Source organism: Peromyscus eremicus, chromosome 2, assembly GCF_949786415.1.
Source record: "Peromyscus eremicus chromosome 2, PerEre_H2_v1, whole genome shotgun sequence".
NCBI lineage: Eukaryota > Metazoa > Chordata > Mammalia > Rodentia > Cricetidae > Peromyscus > Peromyscus eremicus.
In genome coordinates this window covers 131,764,751-131,780,056 of record NC_081417.1, presented here as the reverse complement: position 1 = coordinate 131,780,056, position 15,306 = coordinate 131,764,751, and positions in this window count along the sequence as shown.

Genomic DNA, 15,306 nt, shown 5'->3' with positions numbered 1-15,306 from the left:
CCACAGCATGAGGAACTGTATTAAAGGGTCACAGCATCAGGAAGGCTGAGAACCACTGCTCTAGAGAGTTTCGATAACAAACCTGAGCAAGCAAAAGGATCTGCATGGGCCAGAGGGATGGCAATGAGTAAAGTGCTTTGCTGTGCACATCCGACACCCATGCGGAGAAATTATTACAGTCCAAACGTCATAAAGAAAACTGAGAGAAAAACAAACTGTTACACACAAGGGAGATCCCAAAATATTATGACGAAATTTCTTAGTAGAAATGTGACTGGCAAGAAGACAGTAATGTGTGTGGCACACTCAAAATGCTGACAGGACAAAGAAAAAAATACAGCCAAACAAAATACCTCATCCGTCCAAAGTGTCCTTCAAAAAGTGGAGGAGGGAGGAAGACTTTCCAAGATAAAAGCTGCAGGAGTTTGTTACTAGACCTGATGTACGAGAAATGCTTCCTGCTTTGATGGCACTCGCCTGCAATCCCAGCACTCTGTAGGCATCAGTAAAGGCCAGCCTGGGCTACAGAGTGACACTCTGTCTTAAACAAAAACAACAGGGCATGGTGGCACACACCTTTAAATCCAGCACTCTGGAGGCACAAGCAGGTGGATCTCTGTGAGGTCAAGGCCAGCAAGGGTTACATAAGGAAACTCTGTCTAAAAAACAAAACAAAAACAAAAGAAAAGAGCTGGGCGGTGGTGGCGCATGCCTTTAGTCCCAGCACTTGGGAGGCAGAGGCAGGGGATATTTGTGAGTTCGAGGCCAGCCTGGTCTACAGAGTGAGTTCCAGGACAGCCAGGACTGTTACACAGAGAAACCCTGTTTCGAAAAACTTAAAAAAGAAAAGAAAGGTAAAGGAAGCTCTTGAGTTCAAGCAGGGATACTCAAGTTCAGACTTACAACAACACAGCATAGGAAAGGGTTGGGGACTCAGCTTAGTGGTGCCCCAAAGCCCTAGGTCCAGTAGCCAGCACTGAATGGAAAAAACAACATAAAATACAAATATCACCGGTGAGTTCAAAGTTATAGATACATACAGATTACTGTAATATAGTGCTATATAAATTACTCATTTTTTTTCAGTACTAGGGATTAGATTCAGTGCCTCTCACATGCTAAGAGAGCACTTCAGTGGCCCTATGAATTATTAATTCTGGTATAGAATTTATTTATTTAAAGTTTTTTTCTTTTTAAGACAGTATCTCATGTAGCCCAGGCTGGCCTCAAACTCACTATGTAGCTGAAGATGACCTTCCATTTCTGATCCCCTTGCCTCTACTTCCTGAGTGCTGGGATTACTGGCATATGCCACTCTGTCTGGTTTATGTGGTGCTGGAGATCAAACCCAGGGCTCTGCATGTCAGTTAAACACCCTACCAACCCAAGTCCTGTGTAGAATTATAATATATATATATATATATATATATATATATATATATATATATATATATATATATTGGGTGTAGTGTTGCATGCCTGTAATTCTAGTACTCAGGAGGCAGGCAGAAAGACCACTCATGAGTTCCAGACTAGCCTCTGCTACATAGCAAGACCCTGACTCAGGAAAACTGCATGGAAAGGTCTTAGAAGTCTCCATTCTCTCCTGACAAATAAAGCCTGAACAAATGAACAACCAACAGTTCTCCTTAAACTCATAGAGAACTAGTATCAGAGGCCACATCATCGCCTCTAGAATGGAGGCAGCTGGCTGCATAGAGAACTAGTATCAGAGGCCACATCATCGCCTCTAGAATGGAGGCAGCTGGCTGCATAGAGAACTGTGCAGGAGCATATACCGTGGGAACTGGTGCCAGGGTAGAAAACCTGAGCTGTAAGTGTGGATAATCTGACAGCCAGAAGCTGCTGGGAGAGTTCATGTGGTAGAAGGCTCCACACAGCTGTGAGTTTCACCTCTGGGGATTTGACTAGGTTGTTACAATAAATATTGGGGGATAGTGTCCTTTTGATAGGAGGAGGGGAAAGGGACCCTTTTTAAATATACCAGAATTTCTCAGGTAATCCCAGCACTCAGGAGGCAGAGGCAAGCTGATCTCTGTGAGTTCAAGGCCAGCCTTGACTATATATCAAATATTTACTTATTAGGAGGGAAGAAATAAAACCCTGTATTTGCAGGTGGCAGTATTCTGTTTATAGAAAGTCAGAAAGAAGGAAAGAAAGAAAGAAAGAAAAGAAAGAAAGAAAGAAAGAAAGAAAGAAAAGAAAGAAAGAAAGAAAGAAAGAAAGAAAGAAAGAAAGAAAGAAAGAAAAAGAAAGAAAGGAAGATGTGGCTGCCAAGTTGTCTCAGTGGTTAACTACTTCTAGAGAACTGGGGGTTGATTCTTAGTAGCGCCACCTTCTGGGCTCTGAGGGCACAGACACAAACATGATGTATAGACATGCATTCAGGCAAAAACACTTGTGCACATAAAAATAAAAAAAATAGAATTTGAAAATCGAAAGAGAGAGAGAGAGAGAGAGAGAGAGAGGAAGTCAGGATGCCTCCAGCAACTAAGAAATCATAGCAAGATACAAAATTAACATAGAAGTTGGTCACTTTCCTAAATACCAGCATTGAATTAGAATTTTGAGATCAAATATATAGTACCATTTAGGCCAGCAAGACGGCTTAGTGGGTAAAGGAACTTGCCACCACCCTGGTGACCTGAGTTCTATCCCTGGAAGCCACATGGTGGAAGAAGAGAACTGACTCCACAAGTTGTCCTCTGACCTCCCCATGCTGTGGTATGTGTGTGCTCCCCCCGCCAAACAAATATAAAAATGTAATACCTGTGGTGGTTTGAATAAGAAGAGGCCCCATAGGCTCATCTATCTGAATGTTTAGTCACCAGGAAGTGGCACTATTTGAAAGGATTAGAAGGATTGGGAGATGTGGCCTTATTGGAAGTAGTGTGTCATTGGGAGTGGGCTTTGAGGTTTCAAAAGACCAGGCCAGGCCGAGTCTCTCTCTCTGCCTATGGATCAGGATGTAGAACTCTCCGCTACTTCTTTAGCTCCAAGTCTGTCTATGTGCCATCACGTCCCTCTCCATGATGATAATGTATTAAACCTCTGAAATTGTAAGCAAGCTCCCAATTAAATGCTTTCTTTTGTGAGCTGCCTTGGTCATGGTGTCTCTTCATAGCAATAGAACAGTGACTAAGACAATACCATTTACATTAGCATCCCTAAAAATGGAAATAGGTGAAAAATATAACAATGTGTGGTACAGGATCAACATGAGAAAAGTTATAAAAGTGATGAAAGAAAGAATTTAACACAGATATTGCACATTTTGGACAACCATCCAAAGTGCTGGGAACCAAACACCAGTCTTCTGGAAGAGCAGCAAGTGCACTTAACCACTGAGGTATCTCTCCAGCTCAGTTTAAAAACTGATTAGTTAAATGCAGGAAATCTCTAGAGGCCAGCCCAGAAAAGGTAGGAAGACATGTGACAGATGCCCCACTGACAACTTTGGGTGTCCCGCGTACATTTATTGATCTAGTGACCTGGAGACATGGTTTTGGTTTGGGTTTGTCTTTTTGAGACAGGGTCTCATGCAGCCAAGAGACCTGGCCTTGAACTCCTGATCTCCTGCTAGAGACATGGTTTTAATACTAATACAGTAACACAAGAAGAGGCTGAGGAGGTGGGCTTATGTTGGGTGGAGATTTGTAACTGATACTTCAGTTACATCCTTACCTCAATATGCTGCATCCTTACCGAGAAAGTGAACTTTACAACAGTCTCCTGTTCCCATGGGTTTCTATTTAATATTATTATCTGGGGACTCTGTATCAAAATTTGAAACGTTTGGGGCCGACAAACTGACTCCTTGGGTAAAGAACTTACTATGCAAGCCCCAGGTCATGAGTTAATCCCCAGAACCCACGAGGTGGAAGGAGAGAACTGACTTGTGGAAGTTGTCCTCTGACCTCCACACATGCTTCCATATTCTCTCTCTCAAACATACACAGTAAAGTAGATATAGAAAATCTTTACAGGAGAATGTCTGCAGTAAAGCATTTTAAGTTTGTTCATGTGAAGGAAGTAATTTTACCTTTTTTTTAAAAAAAAATATTTATTTATTCTGTATACAGTGTTCTGCCTGCGTGTGTCCCTGCAGGCCAGAAGAGGGCACCAGATCTCATTACAGATGGTTATGAGCCACCATGTGGTTGCTGGGAATTGAACTCAGGACCTCTGGAAGAACAGCCAGTGCTCTTAATCTCTGAGCCATCTCTCCAGCCCCTGTAATTTTACTTTTTTAAAAACTTTTTAAAATTTATTTTTATTTGCATTGGTGTTTTGCCTGCATGTATGTGTGAGGGTGTCAGATATTGGAATTACAGACAGTTGTTAACTGCCATGTGGATGCTGGAAATTGAAGCCAGGTCCTCTGGAAGAGCAGTCAGTGCTCTTAACTGCTGAGCCATCTCTCCAGCCCCCAGTAATTTTACTTTTAAGGTTAAGGTTAAATGTTAATGTTAAAAGTAGCCACAAACGCAATAAAAATTCCATTCCAGGGCTAGGGAGACAGCTCAGTGAACCAAGAGTTTCTGCACAAGGTGAGCACTTGAGTCTGGATGTCCAGAGCCCACATAAAGCAGGGTGTGACAGTGTGGATCTGCATCTCAGTGCCCCTTTGATGAGGTGGGTTGGGAGTGGAGGTGGGGCCTCTAGGGTCCGCCAGTCTGATGTGTGCAGAGGCTAATGACAAAGAGACCCTGTTCAAATGGTGGGAGCTGAAGACTGACCACCAAGGCTGTCCCCTGACCTCCACACAGGCCAGAGCATGCACCCCCTCCCCAATTCCAGTTACCAAAACAGGAAAATACAACTTAAAGGCTGATCAGTCCCAAAGAAAAGCAGGACAAACAAAAATGGTTTTCCAAATGAAAATAAAAATGCAATTAGAAGACAAATATTTTTCAGGTCAGCTAAGGAAGTATATGCCCAGATATAGCTAGTTTACAAGAGGTGTACCTGAAATGTAAGGACACAGCCGCCACTGTTAAAACACATCAGGATAATTAGCTAAATAAAGAGAAAAGATTTGCATGGCTGGCTGGGTTTGGAGGCTCCAGCCCATAATTGATCAGTTGGACCCTTCGCTTGGGTTTGTGAAGGGCAGCATGCAAGGGCACACACATTCCTTGCATTATGAACCAGGAGTCAAAAGGAAGAGGCCTGGGGGTGGAACATAGATCCCCTCCTTACTAGGGCGACCCCTCAACTTTCAAGGGCTCCACCTTGTCCCAACAGTGCCACCTTGGGGACTAAGCTTGAACATTTGGACTTCTGGGAACTGTCAAGATGAAGTGGCACAGCCTTTAATACCAGCACTGGGGAGGCAGAGGTAGGTGGATTTCTGAGTTCGAGGCCAGCCTGGTCTACAAAGAGAATTCCAGGATACTCAGGGCTACACAGAGAAACCTTATGGGGGAAAAAAGATTCAAGCTGCATATAGAGAGGTTGAAACTGAAAGGATTTACAAAGATATGCCCACTCATCACCAAGCAAAAGGAGTCTAGTGCACAGCTTTGTTACGATCAGAAAAAGGACACTGAAGGAAAAGGCAGTGCTAGATACAGAGGGCCATGGAAGGGCTGGAGAGATGGCTGTGACCAAGAGACCTTGGGGCTCTTGGGGTGGACACTAGGTGGGTTCCTAGCATCCATGTGGACAGCTCACAGTAACTTCTGCTCCAGGGCATCTGACACCTTATTCTGGCCTCCATAGGCACTTGTATAAGTATACATAAAAATAAAAAAGATAAATCTGTGGTGATATATTGTGTACCTTAATAAAATTTGCCTTAAGATCAGAGAACAGAACAAGCCACTAGATTAAACATAGAAGCCAGGCAGTGGTGGCACACACCTTTAATTCTAGCACTCGGGAAGCAGAGATCCATTTGGATCTCTGTGAGTTCAAAGCCACCCTGGACTATGTGAGATTGACTCAGTCTAGGAGAGAAACAGAGCCAGGTAGTGGTAGCACACACTTTTACTCTCAATATTTGGGAATCACAAGTCTTTAATCCCAGCACTTGAGATCTCACACCTTTAATTCCAGTATTTGGGAAGTACACACACCATTAATCCCAGCACTAGGAAGGAAGTGATATATGGCTGGGCAGAGAAAGGTATATAAGGCATGAGGAGACAGGAACTGAAGTCTTTTCAGGCTGAGGAGTCTAGAGGTAAGCCATGGCAGTGGTTTGTTACTTTTGTCTATCTGATCTTTCAGCATTTACCCCAATATCTGGCTCCGGGATATTTTTTTTTTTTTTTTTTTGGTTTTTTTCGAGACAGGGTTTCTCTGTGTAGCTTTGCGCCTTTCCTGGGACTCACTTGGTAGTCCAGGCTGGCCTTGAACTCACAAAGATCCGCCTGGCTCTGCCTCCCGAGTGCTGGGATTAAAGGCATGCGCCACCACCGCCCGGCCGGCTCCGGGATTTTTTATTAAAAGATCATTTAGGATTTTGAGCAACATAAATCTTTTCAAAAGGGCTACATAATTAATTTAAGGCCATCAGAAATATATAATTCTAAAATGATTGCCTCTAATAAAGCCCTTTTAAATGTAGTTTTATGTATATGTGTGTGTCTATATGTGTGTGGGTGCCAGAGGAGGCCAGCAAAAGGCATTGGATCCTTTGGAACTGGACTCACAGGTGGTTGTGGGCCACCATGTGGATGTGGGAATTGAATGTGGGCCCTCTGGAAGAGCCACAAGTACTCTTAACTGCTGGGCCCTTCCCCTAGGCCCACTAGTAAAGTCTCCAAAGCTGGACATGGCCCTATGACATGTGCAGGAGTTCTGAGAATCTGTCTTTCCCACATGCTCTCCCTTCCTAGGCTGGCAGTCAGGACTGCTCTGACCAGGGCCTTCTCCGACCACCCCGGGCCCAGAGTGAGGGTGACAATAACAGTCCTAGTCAACTCATGATGAACGTGGAACACAAACAAGAAAGAAACCCATGATGGCTCTTGACAGCTTTACTGAGGTATAACTGACATATGATGAACGCTACGTACTTAAGTGTACAACTTGCTAGAGTTTGGAATAAGTTAGCACAAGAACCTTGGAATATGGATGAAAAGGCCCCAGTAGTTTTTTTTTTTTAAAGGGACAACTGCACAAACTATTGTCGTCTTCTTCTTCTTCTTCTTCTTCTTCTTCTTCTTCTTCTTCTTCTTCTTCTTCTTCTTTGCTAAAGCTTTTTAAAAATTTATTTAAATTTATTTTATGTGCATTGGTGTCAAGGCATCAGATCCCCTGGAACTGGAGTTACAGACAGCTGTGAGCTGCCATGTGGGTGCTGGGAATTGAACCCAGGTCCTCTGGAAGAGCAGCCAGTGCTCTTAACTGCTGAGCCATCTCTCTAGCCCAAACTATCTTCTTTTAAAATGAGTTTTTATTACATTTAAAATGTTTTCATTCATTTATGGGAGGTGCCTGTGCCACTATGCATATGTGGAGGTTGGAGGACTGCTTGTAGAATTTAGTTCCCTCCTTTCACCATGAGGGTCCCAGGGGTCAAGTTCAGGTGGTCAGGCTGCAGCAAGCACCTTTAATCACTGAGCCGTAAGCTATCTTAAGAGGTTCAGGAATGGGGCTGGAGAGATGGCTCAGTGGTTAAGAGCACTGACTGCTCTTTCAGAGGTCCTGAGTTCAATTCCCAGCACCCACATGGTGGCTCACAACCATCTGTAATGAGATCTGGTGCCCTCTTCTGGCCTACAGTCATACATGCTGTATACATAATAATAAATAAATCTTTAAAAAAAAAAAAAAAAAAGAGGTTCAGGAATGCACCCAAAGCCCCAAATAATCAGTAAAAAATATTATGTTGAAGAAAGAAAGCGGGGGAGGGAAGGAAGGAAGGAAGGGAGGGAGGGAGGGAGGGAGGAAGGGAATAAGGAAGGAAGGGAGGGAGGGAGGGAGGAAGACACCCAGAAGCTGGACCTGTAGGCTCAGTCTGTAACCCCAGCACTTTGGAGGCTGAAGCAGGAGGGTTGCCTGAGCTACATAGCAAGTTCCAGGGCAGCCTGGGCTAGCTATGGAGTGAGACCTTGTTACAAAATAAAACAAAGAGGCAGGAGAGATTGTTTGTTGGTTAGGGCACCTGCGGTCAAGGCTGACAACCTGAGTTCAACACCGGGATCCACGTAGTGAAAAAAGAGAAGCAACTCCTGCCAAGCTGTCCTCTGACTTTCACATACATGCTATGGTGTGCACATCACATGCCCTCGCACACACACTGAATAAATACATAGAAAATTAAAACACAAAACAAGCCTGGCGGTGGTGCACACCTTTAATGCCAGCACTTGGGAGGCAGAGGCAGGCGGATCTCTGTGAGTTCGAGGCCAGCCTGGTCTACAGAGTGAGTTCCAGGAAAGGCGCCAAAGCTACACAGAGAAACCCTGTCTCGAAAAACAAAACAAAACAAAAAAGCAAGCATCCACTAATTGTAATACACATTTCTCTTTTTGCTTTTACAAGTTAGATGGGCTTGCAAACTTGCCAGCTGGTTGCAGAAGGGTGTCATTTGAGTCCAGGAGGAAGGTACAGGATAGAAGTCCCATGTCGTCCTAGAGACTTTAAAAATGGCTCATTGTATCTGCCATGACTCAGACAGAAACATCCTGGAAGTCTGCAAAGCTCAGGTCCTGTCCCAGGTGTCAAATTTCTGACTGATAATGACAATCGTGTTAATAGAGTATCTACTCCCCAGCCTCAACATAGGATGTCAACCTCAGCCTTCCTGAGTAGGAAGCGATATTAGAGCCAGGAGCTGCTGAGCCGGTCGTCTCAGCTTGGCGGCTGAGAATGCAACTCTGTCATGGGTGTGAATTGTTGACCTGGTCATCTGAACTTCTAGAGACGCTAAAACTTCTTCCTTGGTGACTAGTGGCTTTTCAAACCCAAGGTTTAGGATTAAATTCAGAGTGTGGCTGTACCACACAAATGCACCAGATCTTGAAAAGTGAGCAGGCCTGGTTAGTACCTGGATGGGAGAATTAAATATAGAGCTGATAAATAAATTAAGCATCTTATGTTAATAATTTGTGTTTAAAATAATATTGTGGGGCTGGAGAGATGGCTCAGACGTTAAGAGCACTGGCTGCTCTTCCTGAGGACCTGAGTTCAATTCCCAGCAACCACATGGTGGCTCACAACCATCTATAATGAGATCTGGTGCCCTCTTCTGGTGAGTGTATAAATAAGCAAATAAATAAATAAATAAATAAATAAATAAATTTTTAAAAATAATATTGTATGTATTTGTTTCATATTTCAAGTGAGATTTAAAAAATAGTACGGTATACTACAGAATCTGATAGGTCAACATGATTGGATCAAGACTCATGAGCTATAAGAAAATTTTGTTAAGTTCATAAACAGTATTGTAATATTTGACAACTAGACCTGCTGAGTTTATGTGTCTTACATTTATAAATTTTTGCAAAGTACTTGGCCAGGACGTTTTACTAAGGATGGAAATTGGATTGGCCAGGAATACAAAAGCATAAGCAAATAGAAACAGGAAGCTTACAAATTCAGTTCAAAATATGAAATGGAATCAAATGTGTAAGTTTAGAAGTGAGGCTACTTAACAAAGTTTAGCTCCCTCTGAGTTACTTGAACAATAATAAAATTCTCCTTAAGCCTAGGAATTATTTGATATTAATATATTAATAATTATAACCATATACATCTGGGAGTTGTTTTGTTCTTTATTGCTGTTCTTTTTATTTTATGAGTCAGAGTCTTGCTATGTAGCTCAGCCTAGCCTCAAACTTGTGGAGATCCCCTCTGCTTCAGCCTTTAAGTGTTGTGATTACCAGTGTGTGCCACTGTGGATGGCTGGGATCTTTATTTATGTTTATGTTTTTCTATACAAGGCCTTCTCTTTAGTCCAGGATGGCCCAGGACTCTCTGTGTAGCTCAAGGTGGCTTTGAACCGATGACAGTTCTCCTGCCTCAGCCTCCCAAGTGCTGGGATTATACGTGAGAGCTACTAGACCTAATTGTGTAATTCTTTTTCTCACTGGTGTACATTATTGTACGTAATGGGTGGTTTTTTAAAAAATATGTATGTATGTATGTATTTTATGTGTATGAGTGTTTTGCCTGCATGTATGTCTGTGTAGCATGTACATGTAATACCCAGGGGAGTTGGAAGAGGCATCAGATCCCCTGAAACTGGAGTCTCAGCTGGTTGAGAGCCACCATGTAGGGGCTGAGAACTGGACCTGGGTTCTCTAGAAAAGCAACCACTGCTCTTAACCACCGAGCCATCTCTTCAGCTCTAACAATGGGTTTTATGGAAACATTTGTATAATGCACACTGGCCAGTTTCCCCATGTGCCCCTCATAGTATCACTAACCACTCTCCTAGACAGCCCTGCTCTTACTTTAGTGTCCTATGTACGTAGATGGTTTTTATGTGTGTATGGAAAGCCTAGGATCCACAGAGGAGAGAGACTGTGATTAAGTATATGTTTATTAAATGACCCTTGGAGGTCTAAGTAAAACCAATGTTGAGTTTGGATGAGTAAATTTAACGTTCGTTTTTAACTTAAGGTCCTGTAAATAGTCTTGTGCTCACAAAATCTGCCTTCACTCATGAAAAAGAAAATCACTTTGACCTGGAACTCACTATGTAGCCCTGATTGGCCTCCAACTAAGGATCCTCCTGCGTCTTCTTCCTGAGTGCTGGGACTGCAGGAACTATGTGAGCACCGCCCACGTGGCCACCTTGAGACAACTGCATCAGGGATGGAGAGTTAACTCAGCAGTTAAGATCAGAACACACAGGTTCTGCTCCCAGCACACACATGGTGGCTCACAACCATTTGCTAACTCCAGCTCTGGGGGATCCAACGCCCTCTTTTGACCTCCACAGGCACTATGCACACACATGGTACATGTACATATATGCAGACAAAACACTCACACACATAAAAGAAATCTAAAAGAAATGTAAAAAAAGAAAGAAAGAAAAGCTACTGCATCATTTGCATTTAGGAAGTGAAGAAATTAAAGCTTAGAAAGCTTAAAAGAATGAGAGTCAGCTGCATGCCTGGCTAGCTCGAAAGCCTGTCCCCAGCCACTGAGGATGTGGCTACTGTCAGGTGACCTGGAGACAACTTACCAAGGTCTGCTTACGTGCATCATACTTGGCTCTGTAGCTAAACAATTAATTTCAGCCTTAGGAAAGACGGTTTCTTGGCTCTGTAGTGAAAGGCTGGCTTTAGGCTTGGTGACTAAAGACTCAAGGCCACCCACCCTCTGTCTGTCCATCTGTTTGGGCTAACTCCAATCAGAAAGGCCTTCTTTCCACCTGTGTAAAGGTTGGAGATGTCTCTCTGGGTTCAAGTATAGCTGAAAAGAAAATGTGACTGCCACTTTCCCACAGAACAATTGTGGTGATATATCATGTACCCTAATAAAATTGGCCTTTGTCAGGGAAATGCCTGAGGGGCCTCTCACAGACCCCCATGTCAAATTCAGTTCAGTCATTTCCTGTCATCATGGAGGAAACTTCTTCCCAGAGCAATTAAAGAACCCAATGCCTATTGTAAAAAACCATACTGCTTGGGGTGATAGAACAGCTATAGGAAAAAAAAAATCAGGAGAAACCATAAATCAAAATTGATAGAGATTAGATTTGGAACCTCCCCAAAGTTAGGGTTGGGGAAGAGTTTTGTTTCTGTCTTTCAGCAGAATGAAGGCTAAGGAATCTGAAGAACACTGGACAACTGAGACATCTGAAGAAAAAGGACAAATCATCCAGAAAACTTGCCCCAAGTAAAAGATTTTCTGCAGTGACCCATGACCACACCTAACAGTGACTTTGAAGTCTCCAAAAAGATGATGGGACCCCACAACAACGATTCCATCAGGACAATGATAATGCCATTAAGCTGACATTTACCACCTAAAGATCAGTTTTGGACTACAAACTGCTCAGGACAATATCAAGATGGTTAGCTGAGATGATACAGCCTCACAGACTACTCCAATCAGGACTTGACCATAATCTTAAATTTTCTTTGTGTCCCTGTAAGACTACCAGCAAGAAGTAGCCTAGAAAACTACACCCACATTCCTAAAAAATTAGATTATGGATGTCTGTCTTTGTTTAAAGGTTGGTTAAAAATGTTATTGATCATAGTCAATCTCTTTCTAAAAGGAGATATGATATAGAAATGTATTATATAGAAATGAAAGGATAAAAAATAGATTATTGAATCTACTCTGAAAAAAAGACATAGAAATAATAGGATAAAGAGTAGATTATTGAATCTACTCTGAAAAGAAAAAAGGAAGGATATAGATATGATAAGATAAAAGTATAGATTATTGAATCTACTTTTAAAAAGCAACTACTTCTTTTAAATATTTTACATTGGATTGGATTTTTGTATATTGTATACAAATTGTATATATTGATACAAATTTGAGATTAATTTTGTTAGAAAATACTGTACATATATTTATAATCTAGTTTAAGGTATTGTACCTATACAATTCATTTAACAATGTAATGCAAATTGCTGATCCTTAAAAGTTATTATTACCACTAGCTAGGATATAAGAAATGCAAGTTAATAGTCATTAAAATCAAACTTGTAGTCATATTAGGTATGTTTTCAAGGTCAAACAGATGTATTTAGATAGATCATCTTCAAACACTTCAGAGATCTACAGAATATGGCATTTAAGAGGTTTTATCTTTTTTTTTTTAATGACTATGAGACATATCTGCTCCTGGCAACACCAATCTACTTCAGAGAAGATGATGGGCATCAAAGAAACACCATATGGAATTTACTTTCTTTGTGGCAAAAGTTAGCTACTAGATAAGAAACTGCCCTTGCCTCAACTGCTGACAGTATGGTGTCCAAATGGACAAGCAGGACACAAAAGAAAGGACTGCCAAACCTTACCAAGACAATTTAGGAAGGCCCTTCAGAAAATCTTGCTTCACAGATGAATCTGTCAGATATGCTAGGCCTGTAGGCTAAAGATGGATGCCCCAATGTTGCAGAGGAACCTTAGGTGATTGTCCAGGCAGCCAGCTGTTTCTGTCATTTCTCACATTTTTTTGGAAGTTGTTTGCTTGTACTTCCTGTTTACTTAGGTAATATTATTTCCTTCTTGGGTCTCTGAGGGAGTTGAAGACTAGATAGCTATAGTTAGTTTTCCTTGTTAACAAATTCAGAAAAGAAACTCACTAGAGAGGTGTAAAATGTGTAAGTTTGAAAGACATCAAAAGATAGTATTTGGTTGGTAATACAAGTTAGAATAGCAAGTGAATTAGGTACAACATTTTGGACTCACAAAAATAGGATAAATAATGGAGTATTTTCTTGAATTTGTCAAATGTTTATAGACTGGACATTGTTAATGTAATTCTTGACTTATATATTGTATATACTTATTGTACTTATTGTATATAGTTTTTCTTATATTAATTGTAACCTTCTTTTATTATTTTAGACAAAAAAGACGAAATGTGGTGATATATTGTGTACCCTAATAAAATTTGCCTGAAGATCAGAGAACAGAATAAGCCACTAGATTAAACATAGATGCCAGGCAGTGGTGGCACAAACCTTTAATCCTAGCAATCGGGAGGCAGAGATCCATCTGGATCTCTGTGAATTCAAAGCTACCCTGGACTACATGAGATTGACTCAGTCTAGGAGAGAAAACAGAGCCAGTGGTGGCACACACCTTTATCCCAGTACTAGGAAGCTCACACGCCTTTAATCCCGGGAAGTGATGGCTGGGCAGAGAAAGGTAAATAAAGCATGAGGAGACAGGAACTAAAGGCTTTTCAGCAGAAGGGTCCCTTTTAGCTAAAGGCTTTTTTTGGCTGGGGCCTTTCGAGTGAGGACTCAGAGGATTTCAGTCAGAGGATTCATAGAGTTGGTGAGGTGAGATGTGGCAGTGGCTTGTTCCTTTGTCTCTCTGATCTTTCAACATTTACCCCAACATCTGGCTCTAGGTTTTTTATTAAAAGACCATTTAAGATTTGAGCAACAAACATTCCTTGCCTCTCATCAATCTGATTAGACTATGGATCTGATTCTGGAATAATCTCTGAGGCCAAGGGAAGACAATGCTCCTGGCTCCTGGTGTATATGGTGTATAGATCCACCAGAAGCTCCAGGATATACGGCAGAGAAGGCATAGTGACTAGGGTGGTTGTGTCCACACTGGTGGGAGTGTGAGGTGGAAATGCCTCACGTCTTGGCAGACCAGAAAGCAGAGCAGGTCCAGAAATGGGTCTGGCTAGAACCCTCAAGAGCCCTGCCCCTATGCATACTAGTTAGGCTGTGAATCCAAAGGTCTGATGTTCTCCCAAAACAATGTCACCAGCTGAGAACCCAGTGTTCAAGTACATGAGCCTGTGAGGAACATTTCACATCCACACTGTAACATTGGGTATCCCTTAAGCCAGGCAAGTGGGCACAAGCCCACACACACCCTGTTATTCTGGCACAGGTGTGTTCCTTAAACCACATTTCATCTCCAAAAAAAGACAACAAGGAGGTCCTGGATGGTCCTGGACGGTACTGCGATCTGTGTGTGAGCAAACTACTCACCCTTTCCTAAGAGGACATGAAGTCCATGAATGACGTGAATTTTCCTCGAGATATCTCACAGATTAATACTGTGAAGTAAAACTGACAATACTCCATGCCGTTCTGAAGTCAACACATCCCATATTACATGCCAACTGAAAAGAAGAAAGGAAACAAAGATACTTGCTGAATATTGTAGACAGACACACAAACAGGTTGACAAATCATGGAGGAAATATTGGTGACAATTGGAGGACTCATTTCTGTAAGCGATCACGTGATGGTAGCTGGTATTCCAGAACCACCTGCTTCCACTACCCATCTATATTCACTTTACGTTCAGCAGGAGCCCCAGCTGACCAGGGTTCTTAACCAAGGGTAGGAAGTGGTATGGGACCCACATCTTCTTCCCTGAAGAGTGCAGAGATCCTCCTGGTTTTTCCTCTCGCCAGGATTAAAGCTCAGTGCCGCCACACCTAGCTCAAGTTCTTTTTCACCAAATTTCCGGTCATGTTCCTTACTAATTCCTGACCACTCAGACAAACCGATGGCTTCTAATGGAGAACCCGTGTGCTTGTATTACTGCATTTCTGGCTAGTTCTCCTTCCAAACAAAGTACATAACCGCGGGCCCTAAGTTCCCCAAAGATTTCCCCGAATAACTGCCCTTGATAATATCACAGATAGATAGG